Source organism: Chondrus crispus, genomic scaffold (genome assembly GCF_000350225.1).
Source record: "Chondrus crispus Stackhouse genomic scaffold, scaffold_131, whole genome shotgun sequence".
Lineage (NCBI taxonomy): Eukaryota > Rhodophyta > Florideophyceae > Gigartinales > Gigartinaceae > Chondrus > Chondrus crispus.
The window spans coordinates 60712-73519 of record NW_005178996.1 but is presented as its reverse complement, the minus strand read 5'-3'; positions in this window follow the sequence as shown (position 1 = coordinate 73519).

The following is a 12808-nucleotide window of genomic DNA, read 5'->3' as shown; positions in this document are numbered from 1 at the left end:
AGACTTTGCCGGAGACACAAAATCCGCGAACGCAAATGTTTCGAATGCGATAAGAGGCAGTTCGTAAAGCAGTAGAACGGGTTTTTGGGGTCCTGTTCGCTAGTTGGAATATTTTATATTCCCCCGGGAGGCTCTGGAGCGCAAGTGATATGAAGGAAATTGTCTCTGCCTGCATCATACTCCACAATATGATCGTCGAAGAGCACAGAGGAGGGTTTTCCGGCGATGGGACCGGAGGTGTGAGGATATCTGATGCGGAGATTGACGCTGTGATAGCTGCCGAGTCTAGGTCGAGCATTGTGCCAATTGCCGATGGTGAGAACGGCGGTACAGGTTTCTGTAAGTCTGCAGTTAGAATTGGGTCGACAAGGCACGATCGAGGGGATTATGGCGAGCATGTTGCTCTCACAAAAGCCTTAATCACGCATATTTAGCAATCTTACGCTAATTCGGAACCTGAATGACCGTCTTGCACCGGGATTGTGTTTCTATGATTAACACAGTTTCAATTACGTCGCACTCTCTTCCGCCTCTAAAAATCACAGGGCGCTGTACGCTGCACTCGAAAATATTAGAGCTCCCCTAGGACGTTCCTGGAGCACGCCGACATCGGCGCGTCGGATCCCCCTCCTCATAGTACAGTACCCTTGGTAATGTACAACGCAGTAATTATGAGCGTGTGCGTCTCTCTTATCACAGAGCAAAGTAAGACAGAACACGACCTGGGGACAAGTCGCAGCAGTTAGCACTTGCAAAAGCTTTAATGTATGTAACAAAAATGTGACTCTCCCTCAGTGACCGCAATGTGTGGATGTCTCATTAAGAATATCATTCATCTGCATGCTTCGAGGCCTCGATGCCGGCTTAGAAATGTAATCACCAGAGACATGGGATGTACGTATCTCAGTTGGAAGCGGGTCATCATCATCGGGATGATTAAATTCTTCTCCATTTGCGATCGATGCATGTGCAGAACTCGAATCCTCACCATAACAAGCCTGTTCCGCTGGCCGATGCTTAACTCTTCGTCCAAGTCCATTTCCAAATCGGCGAGCATCTTTCTGTCGGTAAGGTGGAGGTATTTCGATCTTGCTTGTGCGCTCACCCCCTCGCTCGAAAAAAATTCTCGTCGTTCTCTCAGCTTCGCCAGTACGAAAGCCTTTTCTGCAACAATTGCTTTTCTTTGTTGCACTTTTCCTAGAAATTCTAGCTTTTCGTTGGCTTCTTTTTTGACCCGTAGTGCATTGCTCATGTTCTTCGTCTTTTTGACGCCTACGGGTCGAGAGATAGCGTCTGGAACGTGCACGTCGGGTGCTCCTGTTTCCTGCGACGCTTCTATCGCGATTCTGTCCTCATCATATATTGCTGCGGCAGCCTCTGCTCACTTTTTCTGAGCATTTCTACGCTTCTCGGCTTTGGTTGTCACTTCATCACTAGATGTCCAAATTCTTGTGCTCGACAGAAATTTCCATCCTTCAGAAAATGGGAAAGGTCGAACGGGCTCGACGGGATCCGAAGAACAGCACAAGTACATTTCTGTTCCAGAACTTACCTGGCCATTGTACATAGCTGTAGGAACTCGCTTTTGATCTGAATCCGTGACATTACCGGTCATCACTGCCTTAATCCCCTTCATCTTTGCCTCCATTTTCATGCATGCTGCTTTGATATCCTTAAATCTTTGTCGGACTGAGCAACCGGAACGTGATTCCAGAGGTATTAGCACATCTCCCTGCTCGTAATAGTTTGTAATTAAATCGTTGTCCCGCTCGGCAATCTGAGCTTCGAAAGTTCCTTTCCGCTGCGACGATCCAGTTACCGCGTTTTCAGATACTCCCATGTACGCCTTGCATGCTATGACGTCCTCAATGGGCGTCCATGACTTCCCCTTCCCATGGCGGCCAAACAGGAGAAACAGGAGAGATATGTTAGTAAAAAGAAAGAGGGAAGAGATGTACGTAGCTTTGCCATGCCTGATAAATGAATTTCCACGTGTACGTGTGCGCAGTATGGAAGACCTTCGCGCGCTCTTTCCGTCACAAAACAGTGATGGACGGCAATGGGCAGTTTGAGTAGCACATAAAAGTCGCGGGAACCGTATGACTGGAAATAACCCGTAGGCCAGGCGAAGGGATGGGGGCGGCGGTGGCGAGAAAGGCGGGACGAGAAATGCCAAGATTTGTGCTTCACGTGTGCAACGTGGCGAATAGATCGGGTCTATTGCCGGGTTTATTTCGGGGTCTGAATAGATCCTGCGATAGACCTGTTGACAGCTAAAAAGGGGGGCTGCGTGCGTAGGGGAGAGAAAAGCGAGATGTTTATTTCAAGAGGGGGTTCGGTCCGGGGTGTTGTCGTTTTTTTTTCTCTTGTGTCCCTCCTCGCGGAGTGTCGCGGCGCGCCCCTTTCTCTTATAGAGGGGCCGCCAGCATCTTCCACTTCCCAGGACCGCCGCCCTTCAAAGGGAGATTGTCCACGTGTACACCTGGCGTACACGTAGACCAATAAAATCATCTTTTGAAGGCTTTGGTCCTGGGGCCACTCCTGGGTACTGTACCCTGTACAGTACCCCAAATCTCCCCCACACGACCCCCTCCCCAGCCCCACACCCGGGCAGGGGCAACATATATACTGACCGCTGCTGCTCCTGGTGATCGGCTTGAGTCAGGGAACCGGCGCTCGACCTTGACGATCCTATTTGACACAATTTAGTGTCACCATCGACACCAATCCCCCAATCGCTCCACGTACACACGTGTACAGCTCATCATCACTGTAAGCTATCACTTCTATCATTAACCTACCCACCTTCTCTACTTTTCACACAACTAACTTCGGTGTTCCTGCGATTTTTTCCTTGAAGAACCTGTCAACACGTCAGGTTCTAATTGTCTCCAGTCTCAGAGATCGCTGATTGCTTGTGTGGCGGACTCAGGTGAGGTTTTAGTCCTCGGGTCTGCCCCTTACAAGAAACCTGATCTGACGGGGGATGGCGAAAACCAAGCAGACGGCGCGCCGCAGTACTGGCGGCAAGGCGCCCCGTAAACATATCGCGTCGAAGGCGGCGAGAGTATCCGTTGAAGAGCACAACGCTCGTGAGAGGATAATGTGGCTATTGTCGCAAAGAACGGACGTAATGAAGGTGTCGAAGAATGAAGAAGCTTCGCCTCGTTTTCCGTACCATGTTTGGGTTGGACCGAATCTGACAAGGTATGACTTGGATTTGACGGAAATGCTCCGCCTTTTCGGTCGACATGTGGTCATCCACTTAAGTGCGCGAGGAAAGCACGGGGTCTCGGTAGATGAGTTTTCCCGAGTCGGGCTGACTGAATCGATTGACGATAAGCGTGCTTATGATCACGTGGAGGATGATGCTTGGAATATTGAGTCTATCTGCTACGATAGACTCGCAAATAAGTACGTCGCCATCGACGCATGCGATAAGTCGAAGCACCCCATTCTGCCGTATACCCTACAAGTCTGTGGTAGGAACAAATCTTCGGGCCACCAGATCTAGAACGACATGTTCTACACGAACGGCAGAGACCGCGTGTCAGCTTACCTTCTCATTGATGAGTGGTGCCAGAAGTATCCAGGGCGCTGGTTGGCAATGTCCACTTCCGGGGCCCGCTCAGAGAGCTCTTTGGCGTCTTCTTTCCATATCCACAACCTTGGTGCTACTCCCTATCAAGATTGGACTGATCTATGCATTCCAGCTGCCGTTTGCAACTCGATGCGTGCTCTCGGCGCGCGAAAGCTCGCCGATTCGTATTGGAAGCACTTCAAGGAGAATGCGAAATCGTTTGTGCAGCATGAGAGTCTTCCGCGACGTATTCGTGATCTGAGAGATGCCAACAAGCATCTCAAACGAGAGGAAGTAGTTCTCGAGCATACCTTCGGATCGGTCCCAACAATAGGCAAACTTCTTGATGTCGAGTCGGGAGTGTTTGTTGTCACGCTTGAGGGGAGTTCAAACAAGTTGCATACGGTGTGCGTATCTTCAAAGGATCACATCTTATTGGATTGTATGGAACCGTACCCCATGCCCTTCTCCCTTCAAGCTTTGAAACTCTGTCTTGGTGATGGAGTTAGTCTGCTCGAAATTCGTGAAATGCGAAAGGTCTGTCTTGTCCATGCTTCCACCACAAGAGCGCTTAGCGCTTCTACTAAGCGTCGCAAACGTCGCAAGCTGAAAGCTGAAAGAAATAAGTCGAAATAGCCACGCTCTTTTCTCTTTTCTTGCCTATACGGGTTTCATGATAGCAATTGCATCTATTCTCTATATGCATTAAACGATTTTATGCCTAAGACTTAGCCTTAAGCTTTAACAAAGGACTTAGGATTCGAACTTCCTTTCACGATATAGGACGAGTCGGCGAGCATGAATAGGCTTCCTGGATACTCGGCCGTGCTGCGACTCTAGCACGTATCGCGGGTGGTGAACTTTCAAGATCCGGCACGGGCCGTAGAATTTGGAAACGAACGCGGGCCATTTCGTACCACCGAATGAAGTTCCCCGAGCGACAAGAACTTTGTCTCCCACTTCGAAGAAGTGAGACGACGACGCTACGAGCCTCTTTTCCACAGAGGCCCCTGATCGAACTGCTCGTGGGACAGATCCAGTCAGGAGCTCCAAACAACGATGATGGTCTAAGGAAGGAACAACTAGGCTTGCACCTGTCTCTGCACTGGAATCCATCCGAGGCGGGATCCCATACATGAGTTCGAATAGCGACACGCCGTTCTTCATGGCACGTCGGCGATATCCATACAGGACCTGGGTGAGTGCTTTGTCCCACTCCATTCGAGTTCCAAGAACTGTCTTACGGACGGCAGCCTTCAAAGTTCCAACCATCCTTTCTGCTCTACCGTTAGACATGGGAGCGTAGGCGAGGACGGTGCGCCAAGTGATACCGTGCCGAGCCATGAAGCTAGAAACGGCCGAGGCTGTGAAGCAGGTAGCATTGTCAGAGACAATGGTTCTCGGAGGGCCGAATGAGTACATGATTTCTCTCTTGACGAAGTCGAGAACCACTTGGGCAGTACTATCAGCAGTGGATAGAGCAATTGGCCATCCTGTGAGGTGTTCGATCGCGACCAACACGAAGCGATTTCCAGACGAAGTGACAGGGAAGGGTCCAGCAAAGTCAATAGAGAAAATATCAAACAAGCTTGTGATGGGAAGGCGCAAAGTTGTCTTATACCTTGGAATCGGATGTGCCTTCTGACACCCGTCACAACTCTTCACGTAGTCTCCCACGTCCATACCAACGGTCGGCCACCAGTACCTTTCCGTGACAAACTGACGAGTGGTCTTCAAGTCCCAATGACCAATGTCGTCATGGAAACCCTTCAGTATCTTTTCGCGATCGGAAATTGGGGCAACAACACGAAGGCCACGAATGTTGCGGCGGAACAACTTCGACTCCCAGACAAGAAAGTTCTTCGCATTATTCTTCATGCGAGACTTCCTGTAATCATCCAACCCAACCGGTGTTTCTCCTTGCAGATAGGACATGATATCTTGGCAAGACTCTTCTAGATCTTCTAGAGAGTAGATCGGGGTCGTGATAGCGAGGGCAAGGTCTCCTTCTTCCTGGCAAGTTGGGTTGTCGCCGTTCTTGGGCGGAATGCGAGAAAGGTAATCGGCTGCACTATTTGCAGATCCACGACGATATTCCACGGTGAAGTCGTACTCGGCTAAGAAGTCTAGCCAACGAGCCAAACGACCGTGGATGTCTTTCTTGCGAAAGGCGTAACTAAGAGCCTGGTGATCAGTAATCAACTTGAAAGGTGTAGACGAAAGCACGTAAACACGAAATTTCTTCAAAGCAAAGATGACCGCAAGCGCCTCACGCTCACAAGCGGAGTACTTGCGCTCAGATGTATTCATAGTACGGCTTGCGTACTGGATGGGGTGTATTTTCCCATCTTCCTTCTTTTGGGCCAATACGGCCCCGACGGAGACCGATGACGCATCCGTCTCAACGACGAAGGGCTTCTCGAAGTCTGGGTAAGCCAAGACTGGCGGAGAAGTTAACTTTATGCGTAGTTCATCAAAGGCTTCTTGCATTTCTCCGGTCCATTTCAATCTGCCGTTTCCGGATGTAGCCGCATGGAGTACCGCAGCAATGTCCGCAAACTTGCAGATGAAACGACGGTAGTAGCTTGCTAACCGGAGAAAACTCCTAAGTTCAGTCGTAATGGTCGGGATCGGTGCATTCCGAATTACTTCGACCTTGCTCGGGTCAACGGCAATCCCGCCTTTGTCGACAACATGACCGAGCAACTTGATCTTCGCCTGGGCGAAGCTACGCTTTGTCAGCTTAAGCTTAAGACCAGCCTCGTCAAGCACATCAAATACATGCTGCAGGTGGCGAAGATGTTCTTCTATAGTCTTAGAGAACACCACAACGTCATCGAGGTACACACGCACAAACCGCACTCCGCGAAAGATTGTATCCATCATTCTCTGAAATGTCGAAGGCGCATTCATCAATCCAAAGGGCATGACTTCGAACTTATACGTCCCGTAGCGACAGACGAAAGTAGTCATTTCTTTGCATTGTTGTGCCATCCGAATTTGCCAGTAACCACTGAACAAATCCAGAGAAGTGAAGTACGCACTTCCTTCCAAGTCGTCAAATATCTCTTCTATTTTCGGCAAAGGCCATCTGTCTGCTTTCATCTTCTGGTTCAGAGAACGGTAATCAACACAGAAGCGTGGATTCCCGTCTTTTTTGGATACGATGACGACCGGAAAAGACCATGCGGCGCTGGAAGGCGTGATGACTCCTGCTTCCAGCATTTTGTCCAGCTCTTTCCGAACGATTTCGTTATGCAAGGGAGCCATTCTCCTCGCCGAGTGATAGATCGGATTTGTATCATCTAACTCGAAATGGTGCTTGATTGGGACTTCAGCAGGCCGAAGATCGTCAAGGGATGTAGCAACGATACTCTTATCCATCAGGGCGGTCTCGATGACTGCTTGAGCTTCATTGTCAAGATGCACAAGCTTTTCCCGAAGCATTCTCACGGCCTTGTTGATGACATTCGAATCAGGTGATTCTACTTCCTCATTTTCTCCGATCGCGTCGTCCAGAGTTAAGTCTAGCTCGAAAGGTTCATCGCCGAGGATGGCGACAACATAGGTCTCTTCTTCCGACGAATTTTCTGAGGCGAAAGACTCGACATCAGAAGTGAAGTCTTCACTATCAGTCTCCGAATCCGCGACGATAGGACTTACTTGATCAAACTCCAGACTCATTTTCACGGTTTTGTTTCCGATCAACATACTAACAGACTGGTGACCTAGATCGATGCAGGCTTGAAGTTCTTCGAGAGTTGGATACCCGATTAAGATATCAACTGGGGATCCTTCAACAACCAAGAAGTTGAGTGAAGTAACAGCGCCATTGAACGTGACAGGAACTTCCTCGATGGAACCTAGGCAGGTTGTCTTTTGTCCATTGGCGACCGTAATCTTCGTCGAGGTCGGCTTTGGAGACAGAGAGAGCTTCGATGCCACAGACGCATTCATAACATTAGGGATAGCTCCTGAGTCTAACAACGCTCTCATTTGTGTCCCGTAGACTTGTACAGAAACTACTTTCAGACGTTTCGGCAAAGTACCGATCGAAGCAGCTACGGGGCGTCTAGGGCGACTGTTGAACAAACGACGGATCTCTTTCTTAGCCTCGTCGCCATCTCCTCGAATCAGTTGACCGAATGTCAAACCAGAGGGGGCGTTCGCGAGGGAAGAAACCACATCGTACTTCCCCGAGTGCTCTTGGACGGCGTTCTTCTTACTTGTCCTCTTCTTTCTTGTTCGACGGCCGGGCTTAGGAGGTTTCCTCATGTGGTTCGGAGTCCAGTACTTACGCGGGTTGAGAAGGGACGGGATTGGCTCGCCGCCACCATCCTTTCGCGTCTTGGCCACCGGCTCTCCATCGGCGTTTCTCTTGACTGATGCCACTAACTTCTCATCAGCAGGGAGGTCGTCGTGCGTCACAACACTCACCTGGTTTCCTGCGGAGCCCGTCTGTGTACCCGACACGGCAATATCCGTATGGGTCTTCTTAGGAGGGTAGGCACTGCTACCTCCCCTCTGTGGACCAATTCTAGCCCAACAGCTTGTTGCTGAATGACCAAATTTTCCGCAGCGAGGGCATTTCGTGTCCCTATGCGGATTCGCATCGCATCTATTAGCGCCATGACCCGGTCGTTTGCAATAAGAACAAGTACGATCGTGGGCGGGGCGGAATGCTGTTGCGTCATCCCTCGACTGATTCTTCTTGATAATAAGGGAAATATCGGCTAGTCGATCAGCTAAAGCGTCAACCTTCGTCTCGAGTGGAGACAAGGGAGCTTTTGAACGCATCATGACCCTTTTTGACCCACCTTGCCCTTTCGGCTCATTCATACCGTGCGAGCTCTCTGACCCCTGGTAGCGCGAATTACTCAAGGAGTTCGCCGCCGCCTGAAAGGCGCAGCGACCAGACCAGAAGTCCATGATTGCATCGAATTGGGCCTTGTAGGTCTTCGCACCTCGATAGATGGCAAACTGGGCCAACTCGAGATGTTCCATCACGGCGTTGCGAAGCAGTCCAAACTTCGCTTCGTCGTTGAATCCCGCCTTCTCGTAGAGACGGTCTGAGTTTCGAAGGGACCCACTGAGATCCCCGAAAGAAAGGCGAGCGGCCATCGCATCCCGAATCACATCTTCAGGTGATTCAACCGGGGCGAACCGCTCGACCAAGGCCTTCTTGACCTTCTGGTAGTCGGAGCCATCTGCACTGATATCTCCGTTCTTGACAAAGGCTTGATAAAAGAACTCGAATGCATCTCCCTCCGGGTAGCGAAGGAGTTCAGATGCCCTTTCTTCGTCCGACTTGCCAGAGGTGGCAACATTCTCGAAGACGAAGAAGAACTTGTGAACGTCGGCCGGCTTCGACTCGTCAAACTGTGACAGGGAACCGTCTTCTTTGCCACCCCTCCACAAGAGTACCATGTTGACAGCTAAAAAGGGGGGCTGCGTGCGTAGGGGAGAGAGAAAAGCGTTTATTTCAAGAGGGGGTTCGGTCCGGGGTGTTGTTGTTTTTTTTTCTCTTGTGTCCCTCCTCGCGGAGTGTCGCGGCGCGCCCCTTTCTCTTATAGAGGGGCCGCCAGCATCTTCCACTTCCCAGGACCGCCGCCCTTCAAAGGGAGATTGTCCACGTGTACACCTGGCGTACACGTAGACCAATAAAATCATCTTTTGAAGGCTTTGGTCCTGGGGCCACTCCTGGGTACTGTACCCTGTACAGTACCCTGTACAGTACCCCAAATCTCCCCCACAAGACCCACGGTATTTTTTGGTAGGGATAGACCCAGTTTTTTTTTGAACGAGTGGAGACGAAATTGTCTAATGGGTCTAAAATTCATGGGCCATAGATCATTAGACCCAAAAAACACCAACCAGTGGAGATGCCCTGAATCTTTCCATCCCGCATTTCGCAAGGGACCGGCTCTGCACTTGCCCCTTCCATCCGTCCCCTCCCCCCCCTCCCGCCTACCCCCCCGCCGGAAGCCCGCGCCATGTCGCCGCCCGTCTACGTCCTGATGGTTGTTTCCCTTTCTCATCATATCTTTTTTCTCTTTGTTCTATGTTTTTTTCTTCTAGCTCGGTTTATCATGGTTTGCGCAACCTTTGTTTGTCTCACATAGCCGATGTCCTGTGACCACAACTACAACCAATAAACTGCGAATATCTTCAGGTTAAGAAAAGAAACTGCTTTCCTTTTATCATGCCCTTTGCGAAAACCTGTGATAAAGGTAGTTTCAGAAAGCTTGGGTTTTCCAGAAATTTCCAGAAACGAGAAAGAAGAACATGAAGTTCTCACTAGACTATTTCCTTCCAAACGTTAGAAGTCAAGTACAATGGCGAGGGCATCTTTCTCCTTCTTGTCGTGAAAGTGCAAGTCAAGAAAAAATATGTCGTGACCTCATATGTGAACATTGGGATAGACACTAGCACACAATAAACTGGCTACGGTTTTCACTCACAATCCATGAAACAAACAAAATCACAACATTTGGCATGACAGACTTGGTTCTTTCACATTTGTTGACACCATCTAATGCGCAAAGTATTGCGTAGCAGTGGGCAGGTTTTTCCTCGTGACTGAGTGACAAGTCCCTCTCCCACACCACTTGCCCGTTTCGATAAACTTGTCGTTCATCTGCACCAAAGCCCTTCCCGCCTGCGTAAGCCACCATTCCCTCTCCGCTGATTCCGCCTCACTGTGCTGTGCATATTCCAACCTCATTACCAACAACGACAGCCAATGTACACATTTTCCAATCTCTCTACACTTCACGACCTTTTCTGTCTCCCCAAAAGAGCTCCACATCTTCAAAAATACAACCTCCTCCAAAATCCCCCCATCTGCAACTGCCAATGGACACCCAACAAATCCTTCAAACCATCTATGAAATAAATAATGCTCACCACCTTCACCCTTACGGTACCCTTGCCCACCGATCGCCGTCTTCGGAATTCCACATCCTATCAGCTTCGTTAAACCTATCTGGATTCGCTTTCTGCTCGTTCGGAAACGTCTTACATTCTTTTCGTACGCTTTTCTGCTTGCTATCTCCCGAAACATATGCATTTGCTCCAAGTTATCTACCATTCCACGCAACACTTCCGGCCGCAAATCCATCAACCCACCCTTTGGAAGTTCACTTGTCCTCCCTATCGTCCCCATTTGCATCCACACATAGTCCTTGGTCACTGTCTCTGCCTCCTTTGGCAATAATAGATTGCTACTCTTGTCCCCGTAGTCGCGCATCAACACTGCATCTTTGCTTTCGCTCATGCACACCACCCTACCGATGTATCGTGGCACTACACGCCCGAGAACTCCAATCTTCGTTGCACCGCCACCGCTCCCTGCGAATGCAACAACCATGAAATCTCCCTTGCTCGTTTTCGCACGCATCCTCACGCCGCGCACCAACTTCTCTTGCACCACACAGCTTGCACTGCACTTGGCGTTGCACTCTTCTTCCAGCCTTTCTATCATCTATGAAAAAACGTAAGCAATCCATTCTGTCCGTTCCCAAGGCAAACTATGTGTTGCTGCTGTTTGGCGAACTAGTTCTCTGTGTTCACGTGCTACGTCCATCGCGGGAATTTGTATAGGGGTGGGTGCGGTTGAGCCAATCTCCGAAATATCATCTTTGGTACCGCTCCCCTGCTCTCTCTTCGATATATGCTTCTTTGGACCAGGGTCCGATAGTTTGATGGGGTGCGTTCCTGTCAACATGCTCCGACTTTGGACACTGATCTCCCCTTTACTCACAGCAGCACCTGGGTGTTGTACTTGCCACGCAGGTGGCGGTGTCAGTGGTGCGCCCCTCGCCTGTGGTCTCCCAGAAGCAGAGATTGTCGACACCAGTGCCCTTGCCCTCTCTCGCGCGGGCGGCGGGGTATTCGCCGTCTTGCGCGGAATTTGCCGCATACTGGGGACAGCCTTCAGAGGCCGCGTCTCTTTGCCGTGCGTGAACTCCCTCCGTTCGAGGGCGCCAGCGGTGCCCGGGAGCGTAGGGAGACGAGGGGCGGCGGCGGCCGTGCAGCAAGATGTGGGGCTGGGCTTGGCCTGGCCGGGAAGGAGGCTGCGGCGAGGGCCGAGGCGCTCCCCGGGGCGGTTTGTCTGCACGCGGAGTCCCACGCGGAGCAAGTGACATTTCGGCCGGCGGTCGAGACGGGCCCGAAAATGGTGATTGAACATATGGCAGCAACCTCCACGGGGTGAAGGCCGAGGGACTTTTTACGAAAGTATGCTGGAAGGAGGGTGGCACCGTCACAGGCAAAATAAACACAGTTGGTTTACGTACGTTCTTGACGGCAAAGCGGGTGTGCGGGTTATGTGCGGGGGTGTTTTTCAGCGGGGCGGCGGCGACGAGGACGGTGACTTTGTGGCGTGTGGACGCCCTGCCGTTTTGGGGGGCGGTGCGGTCGAGAGAGACAGAGACGGGCTGGGCGGAGCCGCGCGGGAGGGTGCCGGCAGCGGGGCTCACAGTGAAGAAGTCGTCGGCAGTGGTGGTGACCTTGAAGGTGATGGGAGCCTCGGAGCTGTTGGTGATGCTGAAAGTGTCTGTTTTGGGTAAGAGTGGGCCGTAAGGGAATCGTAGGCTGGTTCTGTTGATGTGCATTAGCAGGGACATAGAGGGGGGGGTGCGGTAGGGGCGGGGTGGGGGTCGGATGTATTCACATGAATGGTGGCGGATGGACGAGGGAAGATGAACGAGGGATGAAGGTGTGGGGGTTGTTGGAGATGGTGGAAACAGAAACAGTTCAACACGCTGGTGGTGTCGCAGAGGGCCGGACATTGTTGCCAGTTCGGAGCCATACCCCTCCCATTTGAGATGAAAATTCGTCCGCAAGCATCTGCGGCGCGTTCGGCGTCGACGCTTGCGGGATGACTGCAGTAAGAACTTGGTAAATAAGCCACGAGAATCGCGCATCAAGAGGGGAGTAGATCGCCCCAACACTTTCGTTCTCGTATACGCCAGCCGTGAGAGGGTATGAGGCTGTCGGATCTGCGTACAAACGCAGTAGATGGTACACTACGTCAATAGCTTGGCCGTATCCATGCGGTGCAAGTGTTGATATCCTCTCTTCATCAATCGCGTTAACAGCAGCGGACACCCTTTCCGCTTGCGTGAGGTCAGACGATCCGGCCCCATGGAAAAATTCCATGATGAAGAGCCTGTACCACGAAAGCCCGAGAAAGCTTGCCACGCACCCTACTTGTCCAGTTAACAT